At 38.0% G+C, this 21,821-nt stretch overlaps 1 protein-coding gene and 1 pseudogene across 5 annotated transcripts in view; one reads left to right on the forward strand and one right to left on the reverse strand.

Annotated features, from left to right (window-relative positions):
- Positions 1 to 21,821, reverse strand: part of MPP6 (membrane palmitoylated protein 6) — a 125,669-nt gene that overhangs the window by 72,120 nt on the left and 31,728 nt on the right. Inside the window, exon 1 of one of the 5 annotated variants that reach the window (XM_032401918.1) lies at positions 1,159 to 1,179. The exons of the other annotated variants lie outside the window; for them this stretch is intronic. The gene's annotated coding sequence lies outside the window, so the exon portion shown is untranslated. Of the gene's footprint in view, positions 1 to 1,158; positions 1,180 to 21,821 lie in introns of those variants that run through there. 5 annotated transcript variants of the gene reach the window in all.
- LOC116630640 lies at positions 105 to 10,707 on the forward strand (annotated as a pseudogene).

Here is a 21,821-nt window from a genome sequence, read left to right on the forward strand (position 1 = left end):
TTTCCTGAACTCAATGAAAGGTATCTATGAAGAATCTATAACTAATATCATATGTAAGGGTAAAAGTCTGGATACCTTTCCATAAGATCAGGAACAAGGCAAGGATGTCCGCTCTTGCCACTTCTACTCAACATTATAGTGGAGATTCTAGCCAAGGGAGTTAGGCAAGAAATAAATGGCATTGGAAAGGAATAAGTAAAACTATCTCATTCTGCAGATGACATGACCTTGTACATAGAAAATGCTAAGGAATACACACACAAAAATTACTAGAATGAGTTCAAAAAGGTTGCAGGATTCAAGTTGAAAATACAAAAATCAAACATATTTCTAAATACTAGCAATGAATAATCTGAAAATGAAATTATGAAAACATTCTTTTTACAACAGCATCAAAGACAATAAATTAGGAATAAATGCAACAAAAGTGTAAGATTTATACACTGAAACTATAAAACATCACTGAAAGAATTAAAGAAGACTAAAATAAATAGAAAGATATCCAATATTCATGTATCGGAAGACTTACTACTATTAAGATGGCAACACTCCCCAAACTGATCTACAGATTTAATGTAATCCCTGTCAAAATCTCTAATGCCCTCTCCCCCTTTTTTGCAGAAATTGAGAAACTGATTTCAAAATTCATATGGAAAATGCAGTGGACCCAGAAGAGGCAAACAATCTTCAAAGAGGACCCATACTTAATTTCAAAACTGACTAAAAAGCTACAGTAATCAGGACTGTGTGGTACTAGCATACAGAGAGACATAAAACTTAAGAGTCCAGGGGCACGTGGGTGGCTCAGTCTGTTAAACATCTGACTCTTGGTTTCAGCTCAGGTCATGAGCTTATGGTCATGGGATCGAGCCCTGTATCAGGCTCCACACTCAGCAGGGAGTCGGCTTGAAGATTCTCTCCCTCTGCCCCTCCCCCCACTCTCTTTAATAAAACAAATAAATCTGAAAAACAAAAAAAACAACCCAAAAAACAAAAAACAACTTACAGTCCAAAAATAAAACCTATATATCTATTTAAGGTCAACTGACTTTCAACAAGGGTCGCAAGACAATTCAACAGAGGAAAGAACAGTCTTTTCAACAAATGGTAGTGGGACAACAGAATATGAATATGCAAAAGAGTGAAGCTAGGGGGCACCTGGGTGGCTCAGTTGTTAAGCTTCTGCCTTCGGCTCAGGTCATGATCTCAGGGTCCTGGGATCAAGCCCCGCATCGGGCTCCCTGCTCAGTGGGAAGCCTGCTTCTCCCTCTCCCACTCCCCCTGCTTGTGTTGCCTCTCTTGCTGTGTCTCTCTGTCAAATAAATAAATAAAATCTTAAAAAAAAAAAAAAAAAAGAGTGAAGCTAGACTCCTACTACATTCAATATCATAATATTAATATTATTCAGATTAATTTTTTTAGTTTTATCTCCTCTTGATGTTTCTTTGGAATAAGTCTACTAAAATTGCAGTTTTTAATATTTTTAAATTTTTATTAAAATACAATATAAACGTTAAAAGTCAGACTGTACTAACTGGCTTATAACGAAATACAGCAGTTCTCTGTTCCATACTGTCCTCCTCCCTCCCAACTTACATTACTCTGCAGAAGTAACTACTTTGAATTTGTTATAGTTTCATTTAATCACATCTGTATTTCTGAATAATACGCTAATATTGCTTCTTTTTCTTTTACCCATTTTAGATAGTATTTACTTATTTTCTGTTAGAATACTAGAGGGTTAAGCTTTTACCTTCCTCTATCTCCAGACTGGCAATTTTTAATAAAGTCAACATATGGGAATCCTACACATTTTCCCCCCAAATGTTCTAACAAACTTTTCACATTTCTGTAATTTTTCCAAATCCTCAAGAATTTTTCCAACACTCTATCAGACCTATTCCCTGACTTCTATTCCTGAACTCCCTCCCAAAGTATTCCTCTCTTGTACTTTAATCTGGACAGGTTCATCTCTAGGCCTCCTATTCAGTCTGTGTAAATGAGTGAAAACTCTGAAAGATGTGAACAGGAGAAAAATATGCACTTAAAACAAGTAGAAGGAAAACCCATACTGGGCTAAAATGAAGAAAGGAGACCCAGGAAATAAAGAATACAAACAAAGCCTATTTCATAATTTTGTTTGGGGTCCAATGTGTACCTTTCAGTGGGTAGAGAACAACAGAATCAATAATCTTTAGAAATATTTTTATCCTGTAACTATATAGTTAGCTCTACTTCCATGATGTTTTTCTTTCCTTTGATGTTCTCGATTTGTCTTTATTTTTAACTTTCATTATGAAAAATTCCAAACATTTATAAAGGGAGACAAAATAATATAATGAACCCAATAACTATCAGCTCTAACAACTAGCTACTCATGGCAAATCTTATTTCATACCCCTATATACTCTCTATACTATATAACTTTGAAGCAAATCCCAGGTATCACATTTCAGTGTATCTGTCTAAAAGATCAGGGCTCTTTTTAAACAATGTAACCAAAATATTGTTAGCAAACTATTAAAATAATAATTTAATATCACCAAATTGTAATACTGAAAATCTTTTTAAAATGTACCTTCTATACTGGTTCTTGAGGTACTTAAATTTTTATATTGGTGCTTAATTAAGTGGGAAGAAAAGTGGTGGAGGTTGTAAAATACACCCTTGGTTATTTTAAAGATCTTCATAAATTGTTATTGATTCTTGATTATATGAAATTTAATGAAACACTGATAAGTCGGTCAAATATCCGATGTTCTGGAAAAGGGATCTTGAATATTATAAAGTTGCCAAGCATTCCCAAATTAATTGGTACATTTAATGGAGTTCTTTTTTAAAAAATTTTTTATTGTTATGTTAATCACCATACATTACATCATTAGTTTTCGATATAGTATTCCATGATTCATTGTTTGTGCATAACACCCAGTGCTCCATGCAGAACATGCCCTCCCTAATACCCAACACCAGGCTAACCCATCCTCCCACCCCCTTCCCCTCTAGAACCCTCAGTTTGTTTTTCAGAGTCCATCGTCTCTCATGGTTCGTCCCCACCTGATTCCCCCCCCTTCATCCTTCCCCTCCTGCTACCTTTTTTTTATTCTTAACATATATTGCATTATTTGTTTCAGAGATACAGATCTGAGATTCATCAGTCTTGCACAATTCACAGTGCTTAGCAGAGCACATACCCTCCCCAGTGTCCATCACCCAGTCAACCCATCCCTCCCATCCCACCCCCCACTCCAGCAACCCTCAGTTTGTTTCCTGAGATTAAGAATTCCTCACATCAGTGAGGTCATATGATACATGTCTTTCTCTGCTTGACTTATTTCACTCAGCATAATACCCTCCAGTTCCATCCACGTCGTTGCAAATGGCAAGATATCATTCCTTTTGATGGCTGCATAATATTCCATTGTATATATATACCACTTCTTCTTCATCCATTCATCTGTCGATGGACATCTTGGCTCTTTCCACAGTTTGGCTATTGTGGACATTGCTGCTATGAACATGGGGGTGCACGTACCCCTTCGGATCCCTACATTTGTATCTTTGGGGTAAATATCCAGTAGTGCAATTACTGGATCGTACGGTAGCTCTATTTTCAACTTTTTGAGGAAACTCCATACTGTCTTCCAGAGTGGCTGCACCAGCTTGCATTCCCACCAACAGTGTAGGAGGGTTCCCCTTTCTCCGCATCCCCGCCAACAACTGTCATTTCCTGAGTTGTTAATTTTAGCCATTCTGACTGGTGTGAGGTGGTATCTCACTGAGGTTTTGATTTGGATTTCCCTGATGCCGAGTGATGTTGAGCACTTTTTAATGTGTCTGTTGGCCATCCGGATGTCTTCTTTGGAAAAATGTCTGTTCATGTCTTCTGCCCATTTCCTGATTGGATTCTTTGTTCTTTGGGTGTTGAGTTTGATAAGTTCTTTATAGATTTTGGATACTAGCCTTTTATCCGCTATGTCATTTGCAAATATCTTCTCCCATTCTGTCGGTTGTCTTTTGGTTTTGTTGACTGTTTCTTTTGCTGTGCAAAAGCTTTTTATCTTGATGAAATCCCCATAGTTCATTTTTGCCCTTGCTTCCCTTGCCTTTGGAGATGTTTCTAGGAAGAAGTTGCTGCAACAGAGGTCGAAGAGGTTGCTGCCTGTGTTCTCCCTTAGGATTTGGATGGACTCCTGTCTCACATTGAGGTCTTTCAACCATTTTGAATCTATTTTTGTGTGTGGTGTAAGGAAATGATCCAGTTTCATTCTTCTGCATGTGGCTGTCCAATTTTCCCAACACCATTTGTTGAAGAGACTGTCTTTTTTCCATTGGACATTCTTTCCTGCTTTGTCAAAGATTAGTTGACCATAGAGTTGAGGGTCCATTTCTGGGCTCTCTATTCTGTTCCATTGATCTATGTGTCTGTTTTTGTGCCAGTACCATACTGTCTTGATGATGACAGCTTTGTAATAGAGCTGGAAGTCTGGAATTGTGATGCTGCCAGCTTTGCTTTTCTTTTTCAACATTCCTCTGGCTATTCGGGGTCTTTTCTGGTTCCATACAAATTTTAGGATTATTTGTTCCATTTCTTTGAAAAAAGTGGATGGTATTTTGATAGGGATTGCACTGAATGTGTAGATTGCTCTAGGTAGCATTGACGTCTTCACAATATTTGTTCTTCCAATCCATGAGCATGGAACGTTTTTCCATTTCTTTGTGTCTTCCTTAATTTCTTTGATGAGTATTTTATAGTTTTCTGAGTGCAGATCCTTTGCCTCTTTGGTTAGACTTATTCCTAGATATCTGATGGTTTTGGGTGCAATTGTAAATGGGATCGACTCCTTAATTTCTCTTTCTTCTGTCCTGTTGTTGGTGTATAGGAATGCCACTGATTTCTGTGCATTGATTTTATATCCTGCCACTTTACTGAATTCCTGTATGAGTTCCAGCAGTTTTGGGGTGGAGTCTTTTGGGTTTTCCACATAAAGTATCATATCATCTGCGAAGAGTGAGAGCTTGACTTCTTCTTTGCTGAATTTGGATGCCTTTTATTTCTTTTTGTTGTCTGATTGCTGTGGCTAGGACTTCTAATACTATGTGGAATAGCAGTGGTGATAGTGGACATCCCTGCCGTGTTCCTGACCTTAGGGGGAAAGCTCTCAGTTTTTCCCCATTGAGAATGATATTCGCTGTAGGTTTTTCATAGATGGCTTATGATATTGAGGTATGTACCCTCTATCCCTATACTCTGAAGAGTTTTGATCAAGAAAGGATGCTGTACTTTGTCAAATGCTTTTTCTGCATCTATTGAGAGGATCATATGATTCTTCTTTCTTTTGTTAATGTATTGTATCACGTTGATTGATTTGCGGATGTTGAACCAACCTTGCAGCGCAGGGATAAATCCCACTTGGTCGTGGTGAATAATCCTTTTAATGTACTGTTGAATCCTATTCACTAGTATTTTGGTGAGAATTTTTGCATCCATGTTCATCAGGGATATTGGTCTGTAATTCTCCTTTTTGATGGGGTCTTTGTCTGGTTTTGGGATCAAGGTAATGGTGGCCTCATAGAATGAGTTTGGAAGTTTTCCTTCCATTTCTGTTTTTTGGAACAGTTTCAGAAGAATAGGTATTAATTCTTCTTTAAATGTTTGGTAGAATTCCCCTGGGAAGCCATCTGGCCCTGGGCTTTTGTTTGATGGGAGATTTTTGATGACTGCTTCAATTTCCTTAGTGGTTATAGGTCTGTTCAGGTTTTCTATTTCTTCCTGGTTCAGTTTTGGTAGTTGATACATCTCTAGGAATGCATCCATTTCTTCCAGGTTATCTAATTTGCTGGCATAGAGTTGCTCATAATATGTTCTTATAATTGTCTGTATTTCTTTGGTGTTGGTTGTGATCTCTCCTCTTTCATTCATGATTTTGTTGATTTGGGTCATTTTTCTTTTCTTTTTGATAAGTCTGGCCAGGGGTTTATCAATCTTGTTAATTCTTTCAAAGAACCAGCTCCTAGTTTCGTTGATCTGTTCTACTGTTCTTTTGGTTTCTATTTCATTGATTTCTGCTCTGATCTTTATTATTTCTCTTCTCCTGCTGGGTTTAGGCTTTATTTGCTGTTCTTTCTCCAGCTCCTTTAGGGGTAGGGTTAGGTTGTGTACTTGAGACCTTTCTTGTTTCTTGAGAAAGGCTTGTATTGCTATATACTTTCCTCTTAGGACTGCCTTTGCTGCATCCCAAACATTTTGAACAGTTGTGTTTTCATTTTCATTGGTTTCCATGAATTTTTTTAATTCTTCTTTAATTTCCTGGTTGACCCATTCATTCTTTAGTAGGATGCTCTTTAGCCTCCATGTATTTGAGTTCTTTCCGACTTTCCTCTTGTGACTGAGTTCTAGTTTCAAAGCATTGTGGTCTGAAAATAGGCAGGGAATGATCCCAATCTTTTGGTACCGGTTGAGACCTGATTTATGACCTAGGATGTTATCGATTCTGTAGAATGTTCCATGGGCACTAGAAAAGAATGTGTATTCCGTTGCTTTGGGATGGAATGTTCTGAATATGTCTGTGAAGTCCATTTGGTCCAGTGCGTCATTTAAAGTCTTTATTTCATTGTTGATCTTTTGCTTAGACAATCTGTCCATTTCAGTGAGGGGGGTGTTAAAGTCCCCCACTATTATTGTATTGTTATCAATGTTTTTCTTTGCTTTTGTTATTAATTGCCTTATATAATTGGCTGCTCCCATATTAGGGGTATAGATATTTACAATTCTTAGATCTTCTTGTTGGATAGACCCTTTAAGTAGGATATAGTGTCCTTCCTCATCTCTTATTACAGTCTTTGGTTTAAAATCTAATTTGTCTGATATAAGGATTGCCACCCCAGCTTTCTTTTGGTGTCCACTAGCATGGTAAATGGTTTTCCACCCCCTCACTTTCAATCTGGAGGCGTCTTTGGGTCTAAAATGAGTCTCTTGCAGACAGCATATCGATGGGTCTTGTTTTTTAATCCAATCTGATAGCCTGTGTCTTTTGATTGGGACATTTAGCCCATTTACATTCAGGGTAACTATTGAAAGATAGGAATTTAGTGCCATTCTGTTGCCTGTAAGGTGACTGTTACTGTATATTGTCTGTGTTCCTTTCTGGTCTATGTTGCTTTTAGGCTCACTCTTTGCTTAGAGGACCCCTTTCAATATTTCTTGTAGAGCTGGTTTCGTGTTTGCAAATTCCTTTAGTTTTTGTTTGTCCTGGAAGCTTTTTATCTCTCCTTCTATTTTCAATGACAGCCTAGCTGGATGTAGTATTCTTGGCTGCATATTTTTCTCGTTTAGTGCTCTGAATATATCATGTCAGTCCTTTCTGGCCTGCCAGGTCTCTGTGGATAGGTCTGTTGCCAATCTAACGTTTCTACCATTGTAGGTTACATATCTCTTCTCCCAAGCTGCTTTCAGGATTTTCTCTTTGTCTCTGAGACTCGTTAAGTTTTACTATTAGATGTTGGGGTGTTGACCTACTTTTCTTGATTTTGAGAGGGGTTCTCTGTGCTTCCTGGATTTTGATGCCTGTTTCCTTCCCCAAATTAGGGAAGTTCTCTGCTATAATTTGCTCCAATATACCTTCTGCCCCTCTCTCTCTTTCTTCTTCTTCTGGGATCCCAATTATTCTAATGTTTCGTCTTATGGTATCGCTTATCTCTCGAATTCTGCCCTCGTGATCCAGTAGTTGTTTCCTCTCTTTTTCTCAGCTTCTTTATTTTCCATCATTTGGTCTTCTATCTCACTGATTCTCTCTTCTGCCTCATTTATCCTAGCAGTTAACGCCCCATTTTTTATTGCACCTCATTAATAGCCTTTTTGATTTAGACTTGGTTAGATTTTAGTTCTTTTATTTCTCCAGAAAGCGTTTCTCTAATAACTTCCATGCTTTTTTCAAGCCCAGCTAGTACCTTTATTTTTTTATTTTTATTTTTTTTAAAGATTTTATTTATTTGACAGAGAGAGGCACAGCGAGAGAGGGAACACAAGCAGGGGGAGTGGGAGAGGGAGAAGCAGGCCTCCTGCCGAGCAGGGAGCCCGATGTGGGGCTCGGTCCCAGGACCCTGAGACCATGACCTGAGCCGAAGGCAGATGCTTAACGAATGAGCCACCCAGGCGCCCCCCAGCTAGTATCCTTAAAGTGATGATTCTGAACTCTAGATCCGACATCGTACTAACGTCTGTATTGAGTAGGTCCCTGGCAGTCGGTACTACCTCTTGTTCTTTTTGTTGAGGTGATTTTTTCCATCTTGTCATTTTGTCCAGAGGAGAACAGATTAATGAGAGAACAAAATGCTAACAGGGTAACAACGTTCCCAGAAAATATACTCTAAACAAATCAGAAAAGACCTGAAGCAGTGGGAAAAGAAAGGGAAAGAGAGAAAAAAGAAAAAGAAAAAAAAAAAGAAAAAGATAAAAACAAACAAAAACAGAACAAAAAACAGAATATGATCAAATATGATCAGGCTGGTACACAGATCAGTGCCACACACTAGATTTTGGGTGTATGCTGGTCTGTCAGAAGTGCCTCCCAAAATTTTAAAGAAAGAAAAACTTATATATGTACAAAAATAAGGGTTGATATGATAAAGGGATGGGATATGACTGTAAAGATGAAAATTATTAAAAATTTTATAAAAGGAATTGATAAGAAGTTGTTTGAAAAAAGAAAGGATTTAAAAAAAAAAAAAGAAAAAAAAAGGGGAGAGAATGTGATCAGGCAGGAGAGTAGAAAAAAACCATACACCAGAGATTTAGGGTATATTTTGATCTGTTAGAAGAAACTATCTCAAAATTTTAAAGAGAGAACAACTTATATATATATGCCAAAAATACGGGTAACTACTATGAAGGGATAGAATATGACTATAAAAATGAAAAATAAAAATGTTTTTTAAAAAAGGGATTGATAAGATGTTGGTTGAAAAAGGGAAAAAGAAAAATTAAAGAAAAAAAAAACAGTTAAAAAAAATTAACTTTGAAAGACTAAAGAATCATGGTAAAAAAGCCATGGATTCTATGTGCATTATTCCCCTAGCGCTGGAGTTCTGCCGTTCTCATTGATGGGTAAACTTGGTCTTGGCTGGGTGTTCTCCCTGATCTTCTGGGGGAGGGGCCTGTTGCCGTGGTTGCCAAATGTCTTTGCCGGAGCCGGAATTGCCCCGCCCTTGCCGGTCCGGGCTAACTAATCTGCTCGGGTTTGCTCTCGGGAGCTTTTGTTCCCTGCAAGTTTTCCGTACAGCTTTGGAGGAGGAGAGTGAAAATGGCAGCCTCCCAATCTCCGCCCCGGAGGAGCCCAGAACTCGGGGCCCCGCTCCTCAGTGAGCCCCCACAGAAAAGCAGTCAGTCACTCCCATCTCCCCGGTCTCCGGCCACACTCCATGCTCACCCGGCCTGTGACCGAGCGTTTCTAACTCTGGCACCTGACTCGGTGTGGAGTCTCCAAGCCCAGCAGATCCCTGCGGTGCGCTCCCGCACTGCTCCTCCCGGGGGAGGAAGGGGAGTTTCCCCGGATCTGCCGCTTGTTGGGTCCCTGCTGGAGGAGCAGTGGCACGACTGTGCCGGGGATCACGGTTTATGGCAACCCCGAGCTGAGAGCCCGTGCCTCGGCTCCGTCTCTGCAGCTGGCTTCCCTGCTCCGATACCTGGGAGCTCTGCCTCACTCAGGCACCCCCAGTCTTTCTGTGACCCCGAGGGTCCTGAGACCACACTGTCCCGCGAGGGTTCCACGCCCCGCTTAGCCACTGGAGTGACGTCCCTCAGCGAAGCCGACTTCTAAAACTTCCGATTTTGTGCTCCGCTGCTCTATCACTTGCCAGAAGCGGCTGACGGAGGCCCCTCCCCCGCCGTCTATCCTCCCGAATATCACCTCGGATTCACTTCTCCGCATGTCCTACCTTCCAGAAAGTGGTTGCTTTTCTGTTCAGAGAGTTGTTGCTATTCTTTTCTTCGATCTCCTGTTGAGTTTGTAGGTGTTCAGAATGGTTTGATCCCTATCCAGCTGAATTCCTGAGACCAGACGAAATCCAGGTCTCCTACTCCTCCGCCATCTTGCTCCGCCCCCATTTAATGGAGTTCTAATCAAACTACAATAGACCCTCCCACATGTTTTCAGGCCAGGTCTGGCTTGTTCTTTCCCCATTAAGGAAATGGCCAGGGAGCTTCAAGGAACCTGGGCTGAGGAGGCAGGGGAGCAGGGAAAAACCAATGCAGTTCTGCGCAAGTTGGGGAGGTCACAGCATCTGGCAGTAACTGGCTGTCCAAGGGCAACATTGTGCTGGTGAATGTCTACAGGAATCTGGTATATGCACTGGTATTTAGTTTTAGGAAAAAGCAAATCATGTGTTTTACAAGGAAATCTTGAAGGGGATCTCATGTCCCTTTGTGACCCATGCCCCCAAAGACTTCAAAGAGGAGACTGATATTCTACTATTCAAGCTTTAGGATATCTGGTATGAACCCCAGCTCCTTGGGGATGGCAATGCAAGGCTGCTACAGCTGGAAACCCAGGGAAATCATAATTGTTACAACTGTCTAGGATGAAAGTTCTGGATGTCATCCATGCCCCTGAGATCCCATTTCAAGCAGAGGATGGCATCCCTGTTTCTTTTCTTTTTTTTTTTTTAATTTTTTTATTGTTATGTTAATCCCCATACATTACATCATTAGTTTTAGATATAGTGTTCCATGATTCATTGTTTGTGCATAACACCCAGTGCTCCATGCAGAACGTGCCCTCCTCAATACCCATCACCAGGCTAACCCATCCTCCCACCCCCCTCCCCTCTAGAACCCTCAGTTTGTTTTTCAGAGTCCATCGTCTCTCATGGTTCTTCTCCCCCTCCGATTTCCCCCCCTTCATTCTTCCCCTCCTGCTACATTCTTCTTCTTTTCTTTCTTAACATATATTGCATTATTTGTTTCAGAGGTACAGATCTGAGATTCAACAGTCTTGCACAATTCACAGCGCTTACCAGAACACATACCCTCCCCAGTGTCCATCACCCAGTCACCCCATCCCTCCCATCCCACCCCCCACTCCAGCAACCCTCAGTTTGTTTCCTGAGATTAAGAATTCCTCATATCAGTGAGGTCATATGATACATGTCTTTCTCTGTTTGACTTATTTCGCTCAGCATAATACCCTCCAGTTCCATCCACGTCGTTGCAAATGGCAAGATCTCATTCCTTTTGATGGCTGCATAATATTCCATTGTATATATATACCACATCTTCTTTACCCATTCATCTGTTGATGGACATCTTGGCTCTTTCCACAGTTTGGCTATTGTGGACATTGCTGCTATAAACATCGGGCATCCCTGTTTCTTTATGGGCAAGAACTTCCACCCCTAGCTGCTAGATCTTTGAATCACTAGTACTCCTTTCAAGGGGCTCTCAAAGCTCTCACTATACCCTATCCCTGCTGGATGGCTGAGATGGCCCAGTATGGGACAGGGGTCTGTAGCTAGAGAGAGTATTGTTATATCAGGAGTCCCTGACCAAGCTTGCCACCATGGCCAAGGCACAGAGTGGGAGCTCTCAGCAACAACAGTCAGTAGCTGGAGACCAAACCCAATCTCCTAAAGTCTCTCCAGCAACCATCAGGTAACATACCTCCCCCTCCAGTTAGAAGAGTAAACATGCCAAGCACCTCCTTGAAGAGCTTTAAGGACACTGTAACAAACTGTGGAGTACTCTATGATGGAGCTGAAGGACTCTTGCTGAAGACTGAGCCAGACAGACTGCAGTGTGCTTACCCAGCAGATCCAGCCTGGCCCAGCCAAAGCCTCATTGAGTCCAAAGCTTCTACAGCTCATGCCTAAAGGATCATTCCCCAGCCAACTCTGGTGGAGGTCCGTAGCGGTCCTGATGTGCAAATCAGTCGTCCAACCTGGGTACAGGGGCGAAAGACTAATCGAACCATCTAGTAGCTGGTTCCCTCTGAAGCTTCCCTCAGGATAGCTGGCGCTCTTGCACGTGAACCCACAGTTTTATCCGGTAAATTGAATGATTAGAAGTCTTGGGGCCAAAACGATCTCAACCTATTCTCCAGCTTTAAATGGGTAAGAAGCCCTGCTCACTGGCGTGGAGCCGGGTGTGGAATGCAAGTGCCTAGTGGGCCGCTTTTGGTAAGCAGAACTGGCACTGCGGGATGAACCGAATGCCGGGTTAAGGCACCCAATGCCGACGCTCATCAGATCCCCAACCCTTTCTTATGGGCAGTTTCAGAACATTCACTAAGACTTCGTTTTCCCCTGATTGCAGTTTTTTTCTGGAGTTGAATTCAGATGTTATTCTTAACATTCCTGTCAAAGCTTCCTTAAATATCCTTGCTTTTTTCCTTCTTGGTTTTGATCATATTTTACCTGCCCTATTCCATGCTATTTAATCCCAAAGGTGAGAGTTGGGATGAGGGGATTTGGCCTCATCCATGTCTTACCCTTTTTACATGGCTGAATGGGACCATCTGGGTTTGGGGCATCTCAGAGTTGATTAGTAGGAAACGCAGACAGGAACTGGTGGGGAAATTGGTGAGGCAGTAGGTGTATATAGAACAACCTACCTTGCTGCTCCAGTTACACCAGGATATGGAAACACTAACATAACTTCCCTGACATGCAAGGATCTGCTCTGACACTTTCATTCCATACTCTGTCATGAACAAAATGAGTAACATTCTGACTGGGCATAATCCCTTTCTCCCTCATGTATTGGGATGCTATGGGGCAATGTGAAGGAATGGTTTCCTCTAAATCAATTCACTGGTCTAACTTCATTAGTTACCTCATAACATGAACTACTCAAAAAATGCAATTGTTCTTTTTAACAAAATTATCCTAAGAACACATGAAAAAAAAAATGAGAAAATTAGAGTAATGAGATTAACCCTATATTAAACATAAACTAAATCTATCAACTCTAGTATATGTAAAAGCTTAATATATAAAATAGGAAGCTCTCTGTAGTGCCAGAGAAGCAAAATGTCCCCATTTACTCAGAGATTTCCAGGAAGAAAAGAAAATCCCAAAACTCAGAAGGTAAGTTTCCTGCAAGTTCCACTCCTCCTCCATAATGATCACTGTAGGATTGACTCTTTATTAAGAAGCTAGGTTAAATGACATATATAAATGGTATTCTTATATGAGAGAAAAATTAATATACTTAATCTAAATTGTTCATTTACAAATCAAAGAATCATCGAGCACTTATGGAAACTAGTAGCATGACTATGATTCACCAAATTCAACAAACAGAAGCATTAACTGCTGATGAAACAAAATTACTGGGGTGGGGAGGGGGAGAAAAAGGAAAGAAAGAGCAAAAGAAAGAAAAAAGATTAAATTATAATGTGCAAGAAGATCAAACTGAAAAATTCTCCCACTAGAAAATTTCCTCAATGAGAAATATAAAAAAACTGCTGTGGATCACAAAAGACCAAAATTTACAAGGTTATGGGAAATTCATAAATAAGGAATTAATAAAAGCGAAAGCAGAAATCAAAAAAAATAAAAGCATAATTTGATCAATAAGCTGGCTCTCTCAAAAGACCAATAAAAATAGATAAATGCTTGGCTAGTCTGATTAAAAAAAGGCACAAGTAACATCAGGGATGCAACAAGAAAATAACTGCAGTCATAAAGAAGATTAGAAGAATGTAATAAACAACTTTATGTTTAAAATCTAGTCAAGTAGAGCGTTTCTAGGAAAATGTCAACTACTAAAGTTTAGGAGATAGAAATAGATCATAAAAGAAGAAATTGAAGATGTTTTCAAAGATCTACCTTCTTAAAAAAGACACTAGTCCAGGAAAGATTTAAGAATAAATTCTACCAGGGACTCCTGAATGGCTCAGTTGGTAGAGAATGCAACTGTTGATCTTGGGTTATAAGTTCGAGCCCCATGTTGGGTGTAAAGAGTACTTAAAAATAATAAAATCTTTAAAAAAAAAAAAGAAGAAGAAATTCTATCAAACCTTCAAGAAAGAGCTACTTCACATTTTTAAAAGAAAACATAGAAAAGAGTGAAAGCATTCCAACTTCTATGCAGATTTCAAAACTCAATAAAAAAAGAAAATTATATATTAAACTCACTTATGAGCATATAGGCAAATATCTTAAAAAACATATTAGCAAATTGAATCTAACAATGTCTTAAAAAATAACAATGGCCAAGTAGAGTTTATCCTAGTTATGTAAAAATGATTCGACATTAAGAAATATATAATGTAATTTAATATATTATCACAGTATAAGAAAAAAACCCTATCATCTCAATGCTTTGAATACAGTACATCAAATAAAATTCAAAATTGAATCCTAATGGAAAAATCATACCATAGTAAGAATAGAAGGAAAACAGTCATTTTATACCAGCGTCTATATGAAACATCATACTTAATAAAGAAAAGGGAAAAGCTTTACATTAAAGCCAGGGACAAGACCAGAACACCAAGACCACTACTTTTCAAAACTATATTGAAAGTTTTTTTTTTTTTTTTTAAGATTTCTTTCTTTACTGGGGTGGGGCGGGGGGAAGCAGAGGGAGAGAATCTCCAGCCGACTCCCCACTGAGTACAGAGCCCAATATGGGGATCAATCTCATGACCCTAAGATCATGACCTGAGCCGAAATCAAGAGTCAGATGCTTTAACCAAGTAAGCCACCCAGGTGCCCTTATACTGAAAGTTGTGATCAAATGTTAAAAACCCCATAGATGAATGTTAAAAAAATAATAATAAATAAAGCCACCGATGATAATTATCTACCTGGAAAAGTCTCAAGGAATCAGCTGAAAAATTATTCAAGTTAGTTAAAAGAATTTGGCTAAGTGACTAGACATAAGAGCAATAAAGAAAAAAAGAAACTTTCCTAAATAATAATTATAACCAGTTAGAAAACACCATTGCTGGAAAAAAAGAAAAGATATCCCATTCACAATGGCAACAAGATCTACAAGTAAAAAATAATGCTAAAATAAAAATGTTCTTCCAGATAGGTATGAGAAAAACTATAAAATATAATAAAGAACATTTAAAATAAATAAATGAAGAGACTATGTTCTGAGATAGGAAGACTCAGTACTATAAAAATATGACTTCTCTCCAAATTATTCTTTAAAAAAATGAATAAATCCTAATAGAAATCCCAACAGGATTTTTTGTAAAGCTATTCCAAAATTTACTTGAAAGAGAAAATGGGTAAAACTAGCCAATAATTTTAGAAAAAAAACACAAATATAAAGGAGGTACCTGTGTTATCAAGTATAAAAAACAGTATAAATTAAAATAGTGCAGTATTGACACGGCAACAGACAAATCTTGAAAGACAGGAGCTAACCAGGATTTAATATATGTTAAAGGTGACATTTCAAATCAGTTTGGGTAGGGTTTAGTTAAATATGGTAGAATGACTACTTGAGCTTATATTCTTGCCCTTCAGAACTTCTATTAAAACAGTAGGATAGTATTAATAAAGATATAGCCCCACAAAAATAAAGAGGAAAAAATTGGACAAAAAAAATAGCAAAAATATTTGGAACAGTAGAAAAAGAAACTAACTTAGAGCAAAGGTAGATTCTACCTCCTAAATATTTGTGGAATCCAATAATTTCATTCCATCCCCCTCATGAGTCTTAGCCATCATTTCTTTCCCAGACTACAATAGCCTCTCATGCATGTGTGTAAGTAATTGAAATGTAGATTTCATGGCCCATAAGCCATTTCAATACAATGCTAGATTCAATCTGCACCACCTTTTACAGCTTTAGTTATTTCAATCTAATCCCTGTCCTGATGCAAAGTCCTCCTCCCTCCATTTACCACCAAGTATGCACAACCACTTTTGTGTACCTAATTCACACTTATCCTTCAGGAACAGAATTTCTATGCCCCGATTAGGATAAATTCTCCTAATACATATTTTCATAGTATTCTATACATTATGACTCTGATAAATCTATAATTATTTTGGTATTTGTTTAATGTATTATTTTTTTTATTTTTTTTTAAAGGTTTTATTTATTTATCTGAGAGAGAGAATGGGAGACAGAGAGCATGAGAGGGGGAGGGTCAGAGGGAGAAGAAGACTCCCTGCTGAGCAGGGAGCCTGATGTGGGACTCGATCCCAGGACTCCAGAATCATGCCCTGAGCTGAAGGCAGTTGCTTAACCAACTGAGCCACCCAGGCGCCCCTGTATTATTCTTTTCTAAACTCTAAGTCTGATAAGCATAGAAATTATATCTGTCTTGTTCAAACCTATATTCCCAGCAACCAGCCCACAGTCTGGTACATCCTAATTTCTTCACTATACAGTTTCAGTCACAAAAATATAATATTTTTCTCTTACTAAAATCAAGAACAGTTTTAAATTATATATTGTTATTTCATAAACAAAACATCTGAACAATACTTGGAATTAGCAAAATGTGGTGTAGTTTACAAAGCAGTAATCTTAAAGCTAGCAACTTTATACAAATTATATAATAAACCATAAAGACTGAAGTGTTTTCCTTCAATGCTTAGTCTACTAAAATGGCTTTCAGTAATTCTTCTTACATATAAATATATTTCTAACTTTCTATAATATAATTCAGTACATAAGGCAAATATAATAAAATAAACGGTACTTACCCACCTATATTGTCCCAAAAGCTCTTTAGAATTGTTTTACGTAAGCATTTCTGCCAGGTTTTAGAACTATAGCTAATTAAATGAGTTATTCTTAATAAATTAGGCCTTGAGCCTATTTTAATATAAAAAATCCTTTGTAACCACATTTGGTGGTACATTCATTCCCATTTGACTCAACAAACTAGACTTCCCATTGAAAATATGACAGGTATGATAAGTCTTCATAAGGTGTTAAAATTATTTGTTGTTATATTTTGTAGATAAAATAACAATTATTTCACCAGAACCATGCTGGATAATTTATAGAATTCCTTAAATGAAAAATGAAATCTCCTATGTGCTTTTGGAATGATTTAAGCATAATTTTAAAGGAGATACTTAAAAGTTATTTGGACTACTTCTAATGTAGTTGAAATAGAGGAGCAAAATTCTTTTTAAAAATATATTTCCAAGAAATGATACCAAAAAAATCTACTGAAATGTGGATCAAGTCAGGTTTCTTTAAGTTTAAATTGTGACACAACTATTTTCACACAACTGATTTAACCATCACAGCAGAGGTCATGTGAACCATTAATGTTAAGTCGCTAATACTCGTTTTCCATAAAATGACAATATACTGTCAATATCTTAGCTCTCACACTAATATCTTAAAATTCTAATTTAGTTATAGTATGCTGAATCAAAGAACTCTGAATGTGCTCAGCTAATTTAATCAACATTAGCAGAGGGCTTATAGGCTAGGCATAAAGTTACCTGCTGAAGAGACTAGAGACATACCCTTCAAAAAGTCAAACTAGTAGACCAAAATGTGTAAACATGTGTATAAAGCCTGATGATGATGATAACACTATGAAGGAACTGCAGTTAGGTGATACAGCATAGTGGTTAAGAGCCTGGACTTAACCACTTAACTAGCCCTAAAAAGCTGAGTAAATGACTTAACATCCCCAAGTCAGTTTCTTTCACCTGTTAAGTGGAAAAGGACAATAGTATCTAACTCACAAGGTTGTTGCTGCTAAATAATACATGGAAAACTCCTAGAACAATACCTCCTAGTGCATTATTAACATCGAGGGAGTACAGAAAAGGAGTAAAATGTTAACTCTTTCTTTGATGGTGGTGACAGGATGAAAAGATGGGAAACCAGGTAGATACCAGTGGAAGCATTCCAGTGGAAATGACCAAAGTGAGTTGACTCTACTCAAAATCTTGAATTCATGATCAATATTTAAAGTCTCAAAACAAAATACGGAGTTGTATGTCCCAAAGCATTCCTACAGAAAATCTAAGCTGGGAGTCAAGAAAAGTGCAGACACAGTGGAGAGGCAGCCACTCAAAGCAAATAAGGAACCTTATATACAAGAGCATTCCTTTAGCCTAAGTACCACACATTTCTTTGCAGAGAGTGGTGGGTATTCTGCATGGGAAGGATTCCTAGCACAGACGTTGGGCCTGAACAAAGGAGCACAGAGGCAAACGTAAATCTGGTTCTTCATGATGGACCCTAAAGGAGAAGGGGTGGAGGAAAGGCTACTGTACGGGAGGGAATATACTAATACACAGTATTTCTCAAACAGGAAACTATTAGCATTTGGGGAACAAAAATTCCTTTTGGCCCAGAACTGTTCTCCACCAAATGTCTGTAATGCTCACATTTATTATGACAACCAAAAATTCCCCTTACCACATTTGCTAACACTTCTATGGATGATATACCACCTTTCCCCCCTGCTGTTCTTCCAACAGAAAGGCTTGCACTAATATGGTGTATCCACAGGATAAATTCTTCCTTCTCAATTAGCTTGTTCATCTGCTCTTTGCCTACAAATCTGAAGGAGAAGCCTGCCTGAGGACAGGCTTACCTCTTAGCCGCCACTCAAGACCTCTTATTTCATAGAAAGCGGGGGCGGGGGCGGGGGGGGCAGCCTATATACTACGGAGGAAATCCTCATTAGATATATAGTCTGGATTAATCAACCTAGTCCTTCACTTAAATATAAACCAACTGCTACAGATCACTAGACATCTAAAGAAAACATCAAGGACAGTGGACAAAGCTGAACAAACTAAACTAAGGGGACTCAGATGATGCTGAGACTAGAACTTAAAATTTGAATTTTTATTAGCATACTCAGAAATGTGAGAGGCTATTGCGTTCATAAAGAAGCAGGTCACTAAGAGGGAGAAAATGGGGTACCTGGAGAATAAGAAAAAGTTCCTGGCAATTAAAAATACTGTCAAATTTAGGGGTGCCTGGGTGGCTCAATCAGTTAAGTGACTGGCTCATTGGTTTCGGCTCATGTCATGATCTCAGGGTCCTGAGATTGACCCTGACGTCGGGCCCCACACTCAGTGCAGGGTCTGCTTGTCCCTCTCCCTCTGCTCCTCCCCCGGCTCTGTCTCTGTCTCTCTGTCTCTCATAAATAAGAAATCTTTAAAAAAATATTGTCAAATTTAGAAAAATCAACCAGTAAACTAAATGATAAGACTGATAAGGTCAAACTGCAAATCCAGAAAATCAAGTCAAGGTAAACTCCTAAATGCAGAACAAAGATGAAAACGTGGTCAAACTGCAAATCCAGAAAATCAAGTCAAGGTAAACTCCAAATGCAGAACAAGGATGAAAACATGGAAAACACAAGAAAAAACACATAAGCAAATCTAATAGTGCCTATCAGGAGTTTCATAAGACAAGATCAGTTTCATAAGACAAGGATGAAGAGGAAAAAGTTGTCAAATAGAAGAAAATGTCCCTGAGTTTAAATACATACAAAACATACAAAACTTCAGAATGAAAGGCTTTCCAAAGTACAGAGCAGACTGAATAAAAAAGACCCAGATCTGGAAACATCTAAGTGAAATTTCAAAATGCCAAGGATTGGGGGGGGAGGTTAGTGGACATTTCCAGAAAGAAGAGTTACGTATAGAAACAATAATCAGACTTCCATGCCATTTATTACTGGTAATATTGAATACTGAAAGATAATAGAGTAAAACTGTCAAAGTTTTGATGAGAAATAAGTTTAAAAAAATTACGTTATTTTATAAAAGCCATAATACATTCACACACTTTATATACATACAAATGGATGTGTGTGTATACACATATGTGGTAAAAGAAAGTTTAACTATGTTTCCAGTTTTCTGTTTACTTTTAACAAAACTCTATACCTTCAATGTGGGGCTTGAACACATGATCCCAAGATCAACAGTAGCATACTCTACTGAATGAGCCAGCCAGGCACCCAAAAGAAAGTTTAACATACTGAAATATTTAATAAACACAAAAAAACAACCTCCTCCTGCGAAGAGATTTCCTTTCAAGCCTTCCAGACAAAATACATGCTTATATTTAAATACATCCTTTTTTATTTATATGAATGTGATTTTGTTTATTAATATCTTAGTGATCTTTCCATATGGAGCTCACTCTTTTCAACATATCTAGTATTTCCTTACATGGATGCATCAAAATTTATTTAGTTTGTCCTCTACTGAAAGATATGCAGGTTGCTTCCATTTTTTGCAGTTATAATCAATGTTACAATCAGCATCTAAGTATCTATATCTATACACACATACACACATATATACATTAATGTATGTACCATAAGTGAATAAATATGAAGAGTAGAATTGCGAGGTCAGAAAATACATGACTTTTCAATGTTCAGATACTGTGAAACTGTTATTTAAACAGGTTCTATCAATTACATTTCCATCAAGAGGTCCTCATTTCATTGTTATAATAATGAATTGCCTTATAAAGACATATCAATATAAACACTGAGAACACGTGCAGCAAAAGGAGTGCCTATAAACAGAATTAAATTCTGAATTCTAATCTCATTTTTCTCCAACATGGCATCAAAACTATCTAACTACGCATTTATTTCCTTATCTGTAAAATATAAATAACATTGATCCACCTCATAAAGTTATACAACAAAATTAAATGACTCACCTATTAAAAACATGTAAATGCTAAATATTCTGCAACTCAATCTCTTCCTCTCTCATTGTGACTATTGCTAATTATTCAAAGTTATCAATGAGAAACAAATCAGAGTAACAGCAATTTAAATATAATTTTTCCCACCTTAAAAACAATGTTTTTAAAAAATTAAAATAGTTGAGGGCTTTTTCCTAATTTTATCATTTTAACTGACCACTTTGCATCTTGTCATCTTCTGATAAGTTTAATTCAGAAAGAAAAGTGAACTATCATTTGTAATGAACTTGTCAATATTCCTGTTATAAATCAAGTGTCTTACAAAAGCAGTTAGAGTAACTTTCTGGCATTCTTAGAAATAATTGTTTTCTCCAAATCTTTATTTAAATTCCAGTTAGTTAACATGAAGTGTAATACTGGTTTCTGGTGTAGAATTCAGTGATTTCATCACCTCCATACAACACCTAGTGGTCACAAGTACCGTCCTTAATCCCCATCACCTATTTAACCCATCCCCCCGCCCACCTCCCCTCCAGTAACCATCAGTTTGTTCTCTACAGTTCAATCTGTTTCTTGGTTTGCCTCCCCACTCCACCCTGCCATGTTCATTCGTTTCTTAAATTCCACATATGAGTGAAACCCTATGGTATTTGTCTTTCTCTCACTGACTTACTTCATTTAGCATAATACTCTCTAGCTCCAACCATTTCATTGCTAGAAACAATTTCCTATTATGGGTAATGCTTTAAGAAAGAAGACCCCTCCAAAAACAAAAACCAAAAAAAAGGTAGCATCTGGAGAATATTTTCACTAAAGAATTCTGAACTAATACCTCCCCTCCCCACCACCATGCTTAAAATGGTTTTACTTACTTCCGGCCTTTATGGTTTCTGATGAGAAATTCACATTCATTTAAATAGTTCCTCTATTAGTGATTTTGGCCTTCATATTTTTTTTCCTTTGTCTTGTTTTCAGCAGTTTGATTATAATGTGACTAGGTATGGATTTCATTGGGCTTATCCTATTTTGAGGTTTGCTGAACTTCTTGAGTCTATAGGTTTATGCCTTTCACCAAATTTGGGAAGTTTTCAGTGACTATTCAAATATTTTTTTCTGCACAGTATTCTTTCTTCTTTTTTGCTAGGTGTCTGATGAAACAAAATGTCAGACTTTCTGGTATTATCCCATAGGTCCC

This window comes from Phoca vitulina, unplaced genomic scaffold (assembly GCF_004348235.1).
Source record: "Phoca vitulina isolate PV1807 unplaced genomic scaffold, GSC_HSeal_1.0 scaffold4, whole genome shotgun sequence".
NCBI classification, from domain to species: Eukaryota; Metazoa; Chordata; class Mammalia; order Carnivora; family Phocidae; genus Phoca; species Phoca vitulina.